This window comes from Condylura cristata, unplaced genomic scaffold (genome assembly GCF_000260355.1).
Source record: "Condylura cristata isolate star-nosed mole 26May11 unplaced genomic scaffold, ConCri1.0 scaffold00003, whole genome shotgun sequence".
NCBI lineage: Eukaryota > Metazoa > Chordata > Mammalia > Eulipotyphla > Talpidae > Condylura > Condylura cristata.
In genome coordinates, this window is record NW_004567104.1 from 20,509,360 (window position 1) to 20,515,365 (window position 6,006).

Below are 6,006 nucleotides of genomic sequence, written 5' to 3' on the forward strand. Positions count from 1 at the left end.
ATGCCTTCAAGGTCACACTCCCTTGGCATTATCAGTCCTTCAGAATCCCCTACAGTCTTGCAAAGGCTAGATCCAGGCCTATCCAGGCTCAGTTTCCCATTTGTGTTTTGCCCTCATGGCATCTAACAGACTTTTCGTGAGTGGGGTCGTAAACACCCCCAGAATTCCCTCCTTCTCAGGCTTGGTGCTCTGGATTGGACCAGGGACTCTTGAGCCAGGATGGTGTTTTACAAGACAGGATCCTTCCACACCTATTGTTTCTGAGGGAGCTGAAGGTGGAGGAGGTGGGCAGCTCACAGGGTCACGTGGTCAAAGACAAAGGGGATACAGCCCACTGGAGTGCAGATGCAGAGGCCAGCTCCTTTCAGTGGACAACCAGCCCAGAAGGGTGATTCTTCTTCACTGAGTGCTTACTATGCCCTAGGCACTGGACTAAAATGCTCCACTGGATTTTATTTAATCTCACAACAGACCAGCCAGGGAAGGAAGTATTTTTATCTCCTTTTAACAGAGGAGGAAAGGGAGAGGTTAAGTAACTTAACCAGTGTGCTGAGCCAGTAAGTGAGGCCCGGGGCTGGGATTCCCACCCAGAGGCTGCCTGCACACTTGAAAGGTTCAGAGGATAAATAACAAGAACCAGGGAGTGGGTTAGGAAAACAGCTTCTGGAAATGTCAAAGGGGAAGACCTCCGCAGGGGGGCTGAGGTCACTTCAGAGGCGCCTTGATGCAGAAGCCGACAGAAGTGGGCGCAGGGGCAATGGAGATTTTTCATTTCAGGTGCAATGGATTTCAAATCCTACTGTCGGTTTCCTGGAGTGGGAAGGGGTCCCTTTGTGGGGCATAAAACAGGTTTCCAAGGTACCTACATATCCTAAATTAGGGGGTCATTGAGGAGACCTGGTCTGGAGAGGGGCAGGATAAAACCTTACAGATCTCCTCGGTTCACGTGTGGCAGCCCCCCACCTCTCTAGCTCTGCAGGGCAGCGCTCCTTAGGAGAATTTTAAGCGGCACAGGAAAAATGAGGGTACTCCGGGGATCTAATAGAAGTTGGCAGAGCTGCAGGCCTGGAGGCTTTGGGCAGCTATTTCAGGTGCAGCAAGGATACCTGAGGCTGCGGGGCGGCTGTGGGAGTAAGAGCTTTCGGGTTTTGCCCAGCTTCCAGGCGGCGGCTGCCCAGCAGGGAGAAAAGGAAGGGGAGCTGAGGCGGCGCAGCTCAGGCTCCCTGGGCTTCTGACGCCCGCCCGTGCGCGCCCCGGAGGTGCCCGCTCCTTGGTATCCCCGACAGTCAAACCCTCCCCACCCCCGCAGCAGCTGGAGGGGCACCCCGCCGAGTCTCCGCCCGCGGCGTCCCTGGGGGCTAGGCAGAGGACAGAACCTCTTGGCTGAGGCCTCTTCCCTGCTTCCGGACTGTGCAAGGTGGGGGGCTTTGATGGGATGATAGAGGGCCCCGAGGTCGCCTTGGCCTCAGGCGCCGCAGCTGTCAACAGCCCGAGGTGTCGAGGGCTGCGGGGGAGGGGGCGCAATGGAGTGGTGTCCGGCACACCCCGGGCCGCATTCTCTAGTTAAGAGCTCAGATAAAGGGAAGGAAGGGGGCGCTCCCTAACTCCTGCTCATGAGCCACCCACGTCCTTCTCCTTTGGCTCAAGGACTGGGGAGGGTCGTTAGCCCAGGTCTCCCTGAGCAATTTCCTCTCCACCCTATCCTGTCACTCTAACCATCTCAGCCTGGAGACAGTGAGTTTGGGGGCTCCTGCTGAGGGGGAACTTCACCTTGGGACTAGGAGGCAGGATGGTGGATGTTATACACCAAGGGAGAAGTGTGCACCTGGAGCTGCAAGATCAGATACTTGGTATGTGAATGCCCCAGACCAGAGATTTTGAAGGATGGCTTCAGTCCTGAAATGCAGCGTGCAGAAGACGCTCTGTTGGATGTCTGCTGTGGCACCCAGCAAGATCCCCTCCAGTGTGTCCAGATATCCCCGTACCTGCCAGCCTGCCTGCGTGCACACCTCTCCTTCCACTTACCCAGCGGACTGGGGCAGACTGGATTTGCCAAAGCCACACCCACACCTTATCCCCAAGTCCCCTCCCTTACTGAGGTTCACATTTTGCTCTAAAACCCTCCCTAGCCCCACCTCCCAACCACACTCCCTAGGAGTTTCTGGGGCTGAGAAGGCTGGTTAAGGCGTGTGAAGAAGGAAGGACAAGTGGCCTCACAGACACACCAGTGCATTCCTACCATGCTAACTTGTGTCTCATCTGAGAGGGCTAGAGGAGGAATCTTCAGACCGAGCAGGGGTACAAGAGGGGTGGGGCTGTGGTCAGGACAAAGAATAGTGTCCTCAGGAGGGGGTCTGACTTTTCTGAGGGCAGTTAAAGAGGAAAGGGGAGAGAGGTCCTAATCTACCCCTCCAGGTTAATTACACCAGGCTCCTGGGGCAGGAAATTAGATCTCCCAAATTAGTGCTAAAAAAAGGGGAGGTGGAAGGGCAACTTCCCCCCACTTAACTCATCCTTTCTGTCTCAGAGGGTCGGTGCAACCCCAAGACTCATTTTGTGCTACTCTATGACTGAATTCAGAAAGCTGGGACAAGTGGGGAGTAAACTACGCCCCAGATTGTATCCCACCTCCTCCAGGAGAGAAACCTGGACCACAGGGCTTCGATCTAAGCCTGGGTGGCCAGACCCTGAATTAAAAACTGGGACGTCTGGCCCTCCCTCGTGGCGCAGCTGGTTAAAGCACAGCACTGAGAAGCTAAAGCCACTTGCGCGTGAGTTCGATCCCCGCCTGCCCCGGAGATGACCACATGACGTGGCAGACCTCTCCTCACCCGCCCGCCCGCTGCTCCCCTCAGCAGTGTACTTCGTAGATCTGCCTGTTCTGCTCCCCACTCTGTCTCTGGTGAAGTCTCTCACCACCCCTGAGCCTCTGACCTGTACCCCAGTTCTATATGTACAAATAAATAAATCTTTAAAAAAAAAAAAACAAAAAAACTGGGACGTCTGGGGTGACATAGTATAATATAAAGGGCTGCAGATTTAGAGACCAGGCAGACTTGGGATCAAAGACCAGCTTCCTAGTCTATGACCTTGGGGAGGCTGACCTCTCTGAGCCTGTCAGCTCCTACCCCCAAACTGGAACCCCATGCCACTAATGCCTGCCCTTATCTATAAAAGTTGTCAGTTATCATTCCTACCTCATGAGATTGTTACTAAAATATGTGTTAAATATATTGCTAAAATCAGTTACTATACTAAAATATGTGTGGGGATCATAGTAAGTACTCAAAAATATCACCTACTTTTTTTTATTAGTGTGAAGTTTAAATAAAATATAGGGATAAGAAAATACTGACTAGTGCTTGAAGCATAGCAAAGGCTGAAAAAACTAAGGCACTTAGGGAAATCCACCACCCGCATTCCACCTATGAAGATGCTGGATGTTTTGCTACAGGCTTAGCCCAGGCGAAAGCCCACTTTCTCTGGTAAGGTTGTTGGGGGCTGGATGCTTGATGATAATGCTTTAAGGGGTAAAGAATGCAGCAAGTTGCTGAGGGAGTGTGGTCTCTGCATCTCTTGGCCCAGCGATCTGGAGGCTGCGAGTGAAGGGGAGCTCCTTCTCACTGATATTCATTCTTCAATCTACTGTGTGTCGGGCACATATTGGGCACCAGGGATACTGTGATGAGCAAGAACAGAGACAGTAGCTGCTTCAAAGAGTTGAGTCTATTAGGGTCACAGATGTTATTCAAATAATCATACAAAGAAATAGATATAATTACAAGTTGAGGCAAATGTTCCCATCATGGGACAGAATCAATTAGCCTTGGGGACCTGAGCTAGTCTTAGGGCCCTCCAACCAGTTATCTGATGCCCAGCAGAGGGAGCTGGGGCCCCCATTACCATCCTGGTTCCTTTAACCTTTTGGTGTCTGACTGAGTATATCTTCACCCTCACCCTCCGCTCTCATTTATTTATTCAACCTGCCTTCTTTGGCCCTTTCATATGCCAGTTCCAGTGAATGGAGCTGGAATGTGATAAACTGGCGATGGTCCTCCCCACCTTGGATGATCCCAATGCCTCAGCACATTGATGTATATAAATCAACTAATACAATGTAATGAGGTAATTGCCACCTAGAAAGGAAGGGGTGCTGGAAGGAAGTGACCCATGTGGACCTTCTATTAAAGAAGACTCTGAGAAGGTGATGATTGAATCACTCCCTGGAGGCTATTAGATGTTCCTAAGAAGAGAGATGGTATATGCAAAAGTCCTGGGGCAGGTAAGAACAGGGCAGTTGGTACATACAGGCCATTTCAATCCCAGCTTTGAGGAAGGAACAGGGCCATGGAGGTAGGCTTGTGCTCCCCATAACTCACCCATAGCTGGGGCCATCCTTTCTTCACAGGTCCAGAGAACCAACAGTTTTACAACTTCAGAGTTCCTGGGGCATTGCTATGCTGCTACTTTTTACCCCTCTGCTCTTTCTCTTCACTAGCATGTCTGATAGACATGATGCATTCTATACTGGTTTCTACAGCAGAGTTCAGAGCCATTACACATTATCCTGAAGTCACAGAGCCAGTCAACAGCAAAGCCAAGATCTGAATCCAACTTAACCTAGCCACGATTCCCATTACATCAGGATACCTTGGCCTAGGGGAATCTTGAAATGCTCCCTCTGATGGCACAGCCAGCCCTTTCCTGGATCTCATCAGTGTCCTCTTCCTGCACCCCCCAAGGAGGGGGTTCTGCACACATTGACCAAGACTGCTTTCCTTTTTTAGAGAGGGGAGGGGGAGAACAGAGGAGGGGGGTCGGGGATGGGGTGCAGGTGATGACAGCACTTGTCAGAAGAGCAGTGCAGGCGTTAATGGTTTAGGGTTCCAGTTTGGGGGTGGGGACACAGGGCTGATAGGCAAGGAGCTCTGTCCCTCTATTCTCTCTCTCTGGCCCTCTCTGTTTCTCATTAATTATTCCTGTCTCATGGAGCAGGAATGAAAACAGACTTAGGAGCTGGCTGGAGGCCTGCTGTGACATCAGCCAAGTGGTTGCCCTAACCCTGACTCTTGGGGGCTGGGGGAGACCCCCATCCCAACTTTGTCCTGGCTTGATAGGGAGAAGAGAAATGCGAGACTATTCTTCCCAAACACTCCTGGCTTCTGAGTTCTGAACTTGGAGCAGGTGAAAGAGGTGGCAATTGCCTGCACAGACCAGGAAAGGGAGTGTCTGCAGGAATGTGGGGGGTACCAGAGGTGGCTTTCTCTAGACACCACTGCCACCCACACACCCTGCCACTCCTTCCCCCACCACGGTCACCCCCAGGGCCACTCCCTGGCATTGTTCTCGTCCCTACATTCTCTCCTCGTACTTTTGAAGCCACCTCCACAGCAGGAATCTTCTCTTGTATACTTTTCTCCCATCCTGTGTACTCCTCTTGTCCTCTCTGAGTCTCAGTCACAGTCAGCCTTCTTCTGGGACTTGGTACCTGGCTCTGGCCCCCTGGATTTCACATCTGGATGTTGACCTCTCACCTCCAGTGACCTCCTCTTTCATTCCCAGTTGGCCTCCAGCAGCTCATTGGGCTCCACTTTGATCTTGATTATCTCTTAGCCATCTCCTGCAAGATAGCAAGTCTGACATCCCAGGCTCCCACCAGTTCCTCCTGTCTGCCCAGTTTTGAAATCTTGGTTCTCAAAATCCTTCCTCCCCTCACTCCCCCCCCCCCACTACCTTGGAGCCTTCTGATGAACATTTATTTTTCTAGCCAACCTGGACTTTTTCCACTCCCAAACATTTCCATCTCCCAGCAATCCTTATTTTCTTTAGCTAATTTTTAATAAAATACCCAACAGTAACATGCAAGCTTGTCCCTCTAGTATGTGAGTGCCCAGTTGGGCCTTCTATTCTCATGTCTTACTTTATGAAAATAATGCATCTTGTGAACAAACACTTGCTGAGACTTCCTCTTTGACAGGTATGAGCCTCAGGTAACAAAGAATGAAC